Below are 10108 nucleotides of genomic sequence, written 5' to 3'. Positions count from 1 at the left end.
AGCGACAAAACTTCAGCATAAGTGGAAAATGATGCTGCAACAAGCACAGTTGGTTGCAGCAAGTTGTTAGAGGTTATACTGCACATTTGATGAAAGAGGCCGACTTGTACGGTGCGCTTTGCTTTCTGTGTGATCCCACTCTCTGTTGTAAGGGGAGTTTCAGAGGTTTATAAAATAATTCACAGTTATCTGCTTAAAGACTTGTTTCGTAGATGCAGACATTCAGCTGCGGCCAGCCTGTTTCCTAAATTGTCATTTGTGTTCACGTGCACTGCCAAAAAAAACAATATTTTACCAAGTATTTTTTTGTTTTTGTCTAGTTTCTGGAGAAAATATCTTAGTACACTTGAAATACGAGAAATCTCATTGATACTAATTAAAAAGTACTAGTTCCACTGGCAGATTATTTCACTGATGACATGGAAAATGTATTGTTTTGAGTGAAAAAATCTGCCTGTGGAACTAGTACTTTTTAATTAGTATTAACTTAAAACAAGCTCCTATAACTTCCTGTTTCCCATTTCAGGAAAACGTTTCAGGTTTTCCTGAAAAGTTACTTGTAACTTTACAATTAAAATTAGTGACATTTTAATTGTACTAATAGATTTGGACAAGAAACTAGACCGAAACATTTGTATTTATAAAGATGTCTAGCAGTTAGTTAGGATTCGCTGTGTGAGGAAAGCAAGTGACCCATGTGCTGACATACATTTGGAGTATGATTGCCACTTGAGATATTCTTCATGTTTGAATAGTTAATATATTTTGGGAACAAAGGCATAGAAATGAACAGGTTTCAATGACAAGGAAAGCTACTTTTTCTGTGACGTAATATTTAAAGATCAACATGATCTACGAAGGACGTTCCAGTGCTCTACGACAGACCCCAACTGGTCAGAAATGATCAGAAATATTCGCCGAAATCAGAAAGTCGAGCATACTGTCAATTTCGGTTTCAGGCGTCCAGCATGCTGAGGGAAGGGTGTCTTTACTGGTGCAGACAGCAGTTCTTTTCACATCATACGCACACCACCACAAACACAGCACCATCACTTTGTTGTTTCACATCACACAAGTCGATCTGTCGACAACCAGTATGCAACCGGGATTGCGGAACCAAGAGGGAGTGACTGACAACGTGCTGCTTTCGGGTGAGCAGTACATGAACAATATCTTCTTACCAGTTACAAGTTCGCTACTATGTCCCAAGGTACGCTTTATGTCCTGTGCATATGTTGGGTTCCCCCAGAAGCAGCTGGGGAGCGACGCTGGAGAAAAATTAAAGAGGGAAGTTTGAGGTTTTCCTCTCTTCCTGTTCCCAGATAAGAAGACGACAGTGCACTTCCAAATTTTAATACCCATGCAAAGTAATTCCTTGACGTGTCCCAAGGATCATAATACCAACAGCTTATTATCCCAATCCCATGACCTATTAACTGGAATCAAGTTAGACATGTTTTCACTTGGAGAGAAAGAGAGAGAGAGATCACAGCTGTGGAGGAAAATCCAAACAGCCATTAGTCAGGTAGGTACACTCCCTCTACAAGTCAGTGATAGACTTTTTATTTATCACTAAATCCAAATGATGCATGCAATGGGTAACGACATGATGACTTTTTGGACTCCAGTGGGAAAAACATGTCCTTGGGTCGGCTTGAAAGGAGCGAGCGGCAGAGTTTGATATGGGTTTCAAATATTTGTCTCTGAAAACCACTTTTTATCCCGCCCACCCCCAAAGAGCTCAACCACAATCTGTATTCTGACTCAATCGGATCCGTCTCTCCGGATTTCTGTGGCCAACATTTGTGAAAACCACAGTTGCGTAACGCGAAGGAATTCACAGTGACGTTGTGATGTCGTGATTGCTTGTGAGAAAAGCTCAGGTTATGTATATGGTGTAACTTCTGGCGAACCATGATCCTTTTTTTTCCTAACCCCAATCTGCCATTTCATTTCCAAACTTACTGAGATACTTTGGTTTGAATGTGTAAGCAAAAAGAAAAAAAAATTAGAAGTGGAAACAGTGAGGAGAAAAAAAAAAGAATATTTCAAAATGAAAGATTGGGAACTTACCTCTCTACCTTTACCCTAAAACTAATACAGACGTATTTGAGATGTAATAAATATCCATTCAACAATGTGAAATATATAACAAAGGGTCGCTCTATTGCTTAAAGCCCTCTTTTGTCACCTGTTGCTTAAATGAAACATGACATGAACTAATATCTTTGCAATTCTTACATTTAGTCATGAGCTCTGCAGTAAGTGGATATTTTATTGTAAGATTCATCCTTTCACACACTTGATCCTCCTCTTTCATGCACTCTATTTAAACCACCCATCTCTCCCAGAAATATCTTTTAATCAAGGCCTTTTATTATTAATAATTCTGTTTTTGTCATGATGCATCAGCATCTCTTTGAGACTCTTAAGCTGTCCTCGGTGATGGTGTCTAGTTCTGGTGTCTGTGGTCATATTCCTGACCGCTGTTACTTTATGAAAGCTAATTCCAAAGTATTTAACTTGATGTTAAAAACTTATTGCAGTCAATGTTTGTTGAATACTAATGAAACCAAATGAAAATGAAATGTAATTGAACATGTCATTACTGTCGTCTCAAAAATTGACGGGTCAGTATTGATCATCATGGGATTTTTTTTTTTGTTTGTTTTTGAACCTGTCAGTCAAAATGACGGACAACAAAAAAATTCCCGACTCCACGGTGGGCCCGAAGTGCAAACCGGCTTCAACGATTCACTAAACACAACCGCAAATGACAAAACGCAACGAAAACATTCACTGAGCACAATTAGAAATCACAAGACACGACATTAACAAAACGGAAGAGGTATGTCCAACGTTGCTGATTGGACAACACCACCAAGTTTGGCTTTAGAACCAGAAGTCATAGCTCTAGTGCGGTCGATGAAAGATGCAAGCGTAGCTACTGAGCGGTGAGCTTAGGAACCTGAATCTACTTCTATACTAGAATGTTTTGAGTCGGGACATACTGCAAAGCTCGGGCTCATGCTTTTCGCAGCTTTGGTCAACGCATGGCGCCGAGACTGGCCTCTCTAAACAAAGAGAGAGCAAAAGTGGTGTTGGGATTTTTAAAGGTACTCGTCTTTATAAATGATGAGAAAGGGAGTTGTTGAAATAATTAGCAGAATAATTTGGCGTCTAATACCAAACCTGCTGGATTGTAAGTTCATAGAAATAACACCATCATCCTCATCTTTTTCAGGAAACTTGATCAGGTTTGTCATCCATTTGTGACCCTGATGGACACAAACTCTCCTGCTTCATCTTACTCCACCAGTTGAAACTCTCTAAGCGGCATGCCATCTCAGAAATTGAAGCTGATATTATCCAAACACCTTATACGAAGGGTCAAACAGAGTGTGCCAAAGTCATAAACCTTCTCCCCCCCCTCTTCTCTTTTCATCTCATTATTTGAGCATTTCTCCAGCTGATGGCAGCGGCGCAGTGCAGAGGAAATAGAGTGATCTATTGAAGCTGGCCAGTGGTCGATCTATAATGACTGTGTTGTTGGGCTTTCACTTTAGAATAATTTATATCTTTGCTAATCAATAACTAATCTTGGGCATAGTCAGAGCTGAAAATAAAGCGGAGAATGATGATGGCAGCAGGAGAGGCGCCGGCGGAGTGTGTGGGGAGCCGATGCCGGCCGGCCGCCCGGCCACGCAGCCACACACCCCGGCATCACATCAGTGGAAGCCAAACACTCCGCTCTGCTTCTGAAATAACGTCACAGCTTTGAAAGTTTGGACTTGAAGTGAACTTTTTGAAGGTAAATGCTTTTATTTTTGTGCAACATCGCAAAACAACATTTTTAGTACAAATTGTAATTATGTTATGTGTGCAAATGATGTGATATAGAGCAGGAATTCATACGTTTTTAAACGTTGCTTAAAGTTTAGCAGCGTACCTGTGTGTGTGTTTCTGCCAGTGATGGCGTGTGTGTGTGTGTGTGCGTGGGGGGGCGTGTGTGTGTGTGTGTGCGTGTGCTGGCCTGTGGTGAAGAGGGGGCTGAACCCTCTGCCCTCAGATTAGCCCTTGGTTGATAGGATTAGGCTCTAATGACTGGGACTTGGAAGACAAAGGGAGTTTCTGCAAAGAGGCTTAGATATGGAAGAATTAGCAGCAACCTTCCATTGCTCCCTCTTTCTCTCCTTCTTGCCGTTCTCCTGCCTCATTCACTTCTTCATTCGCGCTCCCTCTGTTTTCATGACCTTTCCTCTCATTGTTTCCAACACACCCTTTGTCTCTTGGTTGTTTTTAATGCTTTCTTCTGTTTCCCTTTGGTCACTGCATCCACTTTGCACCTGCGGATGTGTCAGAAATACAGTAGACCTTACCTTATGTGTACGTGACACTACTTTGCTGGGCTCAGTTTGGGTTTTCAAAGCTTGTCAACATGCACTACCTGCTCACTTTATGTGGTGCACCTGTTAAATTGCTTGGTCACAACATTAGCAAATCAACCGATGGCCCCGGAAGCAATTCGATGCGTTTAGGGTTCCAGTCATAGTGAAGATGACTTGTTGGGCGATGATGGAGACGGTAGTAGGAATTCACTCCGTGATCGGTAGGTTGCCGGTTCACGCCTCGGCTCCATCCTTCTCCGTCGTCGTGACCCTGGTCAAGACACTTCACCTGCCGCACCGGCTGGTGGTGATCAGAGGGCAGTTCAGTGTGTGAATGACTGAATGTAGTGTGAAGCACTTTGGGATCCTCTGGACTTGATTAAGAGCTATAAAGGCCAATTATCATTTTGCTTTGTTTCAAGAGAAATGCCCCCAAAAAGTGAGCAGCAGTTGCTTAAACAAAGACACTTTGCTGACTTCAGAGGAGAACGGACTGACTAATTCAAGATGATCGGCTTTTTCTCACCCCGCCACCAGCAGTCTATCATAAGGTGACACACACACACACACACACACATCACCATTTATGCACACAATCATACCTAAGGGCAATTTAGAGAAGCCAATCTATCTAACAAGCCAGTTTGTGGACTATGGTAGGAAGCCAGAGTACCCTGAGAGAACATGACAATTCCATGAAGATAGGACCCAGCTTGGGATACAATCTCAGGATCCTTTGGTACAAGACAAAACCCCTACAAATGTGGTGGCCTGCTGCCTAAAATTGGGACCATAACAGATCAAGATGCGACATTCAAATAGTATGATCAGAACTTGGATTAAACTGCATATTTTCTTGGCACTCTTTGGGACCCTTAGTAACGACTGAGCAAACGTTTCTCACCATGTTCATCCCTTCATAGCCACAGTGTAACCAACATCTGATGGTTTCTAGAACATAACGATAAATGCTCTGTCGCCCAGTGGCTCCAAGTTGCCAGATCTCAACCCGGTAGAGCGCCTTTGGGAAAACATTTGCGTCAAGGATGTTCAGTCGACAAATCTGCCGTAACCGAATGAAAGCATCCTTTCAAAATAAACCAAAGTCTTTGAGGAATGTATTTTGACATCTCGTCGATTCTCTGCTGTCAAGAATTAAAGCAATTCTGAAGGCAGAAGGAGGATTTTGCCAATAAAGTGGCCATTAGTAAATGTTGGTTTTTCATCTTAACATTTAATTCCCAATGAAACCCAATGGGGAAAAAAACTGTCCTTTGATTCATGACAGTACTGAAAGATCAAACACATTTGGTCTTAACATTGGCTCTTCATTAATTCTCACCGACCCAAAGAGTCAATTCTGCATAAAATGTTTTCTGTTTTTATTAGGGAAACATTAGAAGAAGAACCTTGGAGCTTTACAAGTACTTTGATACTTAAATTTGGACTCTTGCTTTTGAAGTACCACATGTCTAAAGTGACACGTTAAAAGCATGCACTTCTGATGTTTCAAAAGACCTGGGATTTTACTTTCTTTTGTCTTATTAGCATCTGTGCTAAATGCTCTGATGCGCCAATGCTTCGCTCCAGTTCTAATTGCCACATCCTCAGTTGTTGCTTTAGAAGGAGTGGCAGCTGAAATGCAACAAAACAACAGTAAAAGAGAGGGATTTAGGAGATTTTCTGCCAGCTTACATAAGAAGAGAGAAGAGTGGCTCCTTTTGGTTGGAGTGGAGACACTGTTTGTGTATTTATGTGTTGCAAAGATACACCCATTGGCAGATGAAACCATTAGAGAGGCATTGCTCAATAACCCTTGGTATTTTAATTTGGAGCCGAGCGCGTATTGTGTTTGGAGAGTCTTGTGTAACTCGCAGCGCAAATCCACGTTAGCGATGCCTGTAAGAGGGGAAAAGCAATGAGAGGGGAATGATGATGAAGCCCAAAATAAAGGCGGGCGGGGCGGATGTCGGGGTTTGTTTGGGAGCTCATATGTGTTGGTGGGAGTCCGAAGCCTCAGTGTTGGTTTACTGACCCCCCCAGCTGGGCTCTAGTCAGACTGACTTTTAGAAACCTGACTGAGCAGTGCAGACATAAAAACCACAAAACCCAAAGAAAAACAGCAAACATTACGAACTGTTCATTTTTCCAATTAAAATTCCTTTTTCACTTGGAGAAGACATTTGGAAGTAGTTCATGAATGGATTTTTGTCCATTGATGTCCAATTTACATGTAATACAAGCAGAATCTTTGCCTTGTGTTTCACAGCCTCTAACAAGTCTTCGTCTCAGACAACTAATCTGCTGATGGAACTGGTGCTTTTTCATTAATATTAAGGAATTATTAAAACAAGCTCCTATATCTTGACAAAAAGCTCCTTATAAGTTAATTGTGTTTTATTTCAAGTGTACAAAGATATTTGCACTATAAACTAGACCAACAAAGGGCCAGGTTACTGTATGTTATTCCCTCCACAGGTATTCCTATTGATTATATAAAATTCCAAAAATATACTTTAAAGCCTGTGGCTGTAAAGTGACAAAATGGGAATAATTGGTATGGATATTTTTACATGGCAGTGTAAAAAAGATTTATACTTTTGGCACTTTGGTGTTTTTAATCTCTTGCTAAACAGAAAAACAAATTTGTTTTAAGCAGTAGTCAATATTATAATCCAGTTTGATCACCGTTTGGTGTGGTACAGTTTTATCCGGATGAAAGTGACCTACTATCCTTTCAAACTAACACGCGGATGGTTAATTTTGCTCTTTTAATTACTCCGCCGCGGCTTTCTCCTCACATCACTTTGCAGTAAAAGTGTCCCAAATATTCTTGGGAAAGGGACAAAAATGGAAAGCGAGTGCTTGGTCTGGTCGTTATGCGTTAACCTCCTTCCATTCCTGTGTTTGCGAAGCGGCTGCAACCAAACGTCCTCCAAGCTGAGTCGGTTGCGTTTGCAGTATGACGACGGTGACATCATGCAGTTTCTCTCGCTGCCCCTCGGTTGCATCGAGTCCAATTTGCACTAAGATGCTCACGTAAACCTATGCCAAAGTGCGCTCACACACAAACAACGGGGGTACGTATACGAACTCAAACACACACACACTCCTCTCCTGCGTCGTCCATCCGCAGCCTGCTGGCTTTTATCACAAGATGAAGACCATATGTTGCTTTAGAGCCATCACAGCGTGGTGAATTGGTAGAGCAACAAAAAGGTGTTTTAACGGAGCAGTAAATGCAGGTAGGGACCTTAAGTAAGACGGATCAGGTTGCTCTGATGTTGTCAGGCGGAGGCCGGCTCTCAGACTGCGTATTTCATTCCTGCTTGTGTGTGTGTGGGGGTGTGTTTGTGGGTGTGTGGGGGTGCGTGTGCGTGTGTGTGGGGGTGTGCGGGTGGGTGTGTGTGTGTGTGTGTGTGTGGGGTTGGGGGTGTGTGTGTGTGTGTGTGCTGATACACTTCACAGAAATGAAGATTTCAGTAAATCCATGTTAAAATTCAGCTGCGTTCATCAGAGAAGCGTCCATGTTAAGTTTGGGTGTCAAATAAGGCGACGTGTGACTTGCACACATGTGATTTGCCTGTCTGAAGCCAACTGAGTGAGATCCATAATGGCTTGGTCGCTGAAAGGTCAATCTCTAAAATGTTTTACGTATAGCTTTGTGACGTTGACTCCCCAGGGGGGATCAGATTAACCTGCGCTGCTCCTAAATCAGCAGTAGATTTACTTTTCCACTGGCTGGAAAAGGAACTACGGGTTAGAATAATGCAGAAGATGGTTCCAAAACTTTCTCTAAGTCAGTGAAACAAACATGCATCGATTCAACCTCGGTGATCTTGCTTTTTAAAAGGATATCTATCTGTAAATAATCCTCATTGGTTAAATGCATTGAGTTCTGCCTGTATAAATAATGCAGGTATATTGAAGTTACGGTCGTGGGGTTTAAACTGACAGAGGTTGATGCGACGATACGATTGCAAAATGTCATGAAATGTACAGCTAAATGTTTAAAACTAACCACAAATGAAACCATTTTTGAGTGTGATTTCATATTTAAATCTGACTAGACTTGCTGAAGAATTAAGAAAGAAACATTTGGAGAAATTGATGAGTAATGAAGCTGCTTTTTGGAAACGCAGAGATGCGAAGTCAATGTTTCTTCATCATGTCAGAGCAGTTCTTCCCAGACTGAGGAGTTCCACAGGGCTCCATTCTGGGTTCATTTTTAATGTTTTTGACAACCTTCTTTTAGGTGACATTATTAAATATTTTTCTGATATTTCCTACTATATCTATGCAGTAGTTCAGTTGTGTATGTATTCTAAGCCAGAACTAGACAGACAGTTGACCCTAGTACATTATTTAACTAGTTCTGCTTTTTTCCTGATTTCTAATACCAGCAATAGCACCAGATAATAGTTCCTGTTTAATTGTACTTGGAGGACAAGTTATTTTTGATTCTGTTTTAAACTTTGATGCTAATATTTTGATATTTTGATGCACATAATTTTTTAGTTCCTGTCTTTTTAAAAAATTTTTATCAAGACACATTTCTAACTTACGACGTATGGCTCCCACTGTAGATCTAGAAAAAAATACTACTCACACATCTACAGTAGATTACTGTAATGCCCGTTTTACTAGTCTGGACAAATCATACGTTTTATAAGTCGTTCCAAATGCATCTGCCAGACGTCTCACCAAATCCTGTTAATCAACTCATATTGCACAAGTTTTATGGAGTGACTCAGTAAACTGTGGGATTTGTTTTAAAGTACTTGTGTTCACCTTCAGTCCCAGACTTGCAATCTGTTGCTTCTTCCTCGTTCGAGGCTAACACCACGACGGAGGTAAGCCACTTCAGTCTGCGGAATATTTTGCTCATGAGTTTTCATTTTGGCACAACTCTCAGCATTTAAAAATATAGTTGCAAGCATTTTTTCATGATCAGGTTTTATGTCATTTTTTTAATGTTAATTATTCTTATTTGGTTCCACAGCCTGCTTTGTCAATGCTTTCAGATGCTCCTTATAAGTACATTTTACTTACTTAATATTTGAAGTTGCTCTTATCCCATAAATCAATGATGCTGATGCATTAAAGGGGCGGTATTATGTGTTTTCCAGTCACAAAGAATAATTTTGTAACACAATCAAGTAACTCTGATAAGTTCAATTAGTTGTGAAATCTATCAAATATGACAGAAAAGAAATTTGACTTCCAAAGTTAACCCCTTGAATTTGGGCCTCTGTCTCTTTAAGAAACTCCTGCTCTTTCTGAAACTCCGCCTTCAGGAAGTCGTCGCAACATGGCTCTCATTAACCCTTTAACAGCATTTTTACCAGCGTTTCACCGTGAAGTAGCTTGTGTAATGCACTCAGCTGGTGTGGTGTTTGCTAATTGCTGCAGACCAGGCGGCGCTTGGTCCACCCAGGAGTTTTGCACAGCTGAATGGTTGCCATGGGAGACTAAACAATTTCTCAAATATTCATGAAAGCATCAAGGAAACACTCCAGGTGTGTTTATGATGAGGGTATAACATTATAACCTGGTGTAAATCTAAAAAAAAAAAGTTGATTTAGCATAATACTCCCCCTTTAATAAACTCATTGGGTTTTTTTTTCCACATTTTGCTTCCACCAGTTTTCTATTTAATGATATTTACCTGTCAGATGTTCACTAGTGTTGCTGCTGAAGTAACAGGAACACAAACGCTC

This window comes from Xiphophorus hellerii, chromosome 22, assembly GCF_003331165.1.
Source record: "Xiphophorus hellerii strain 12219 chromosome 22, Xiphophorus_hellerii-4.1, whole genome shotgun sequence".
Lineage (NCBI taxonomy): Eukaryota > Metazoa > Chordata > Actinopteri > Cyprinodontiformes > Poeciliidae > Xiphophorus > Xiphophorus hellerii.
Note: the sequence above shows the minus strand (reverse complement) of the source record.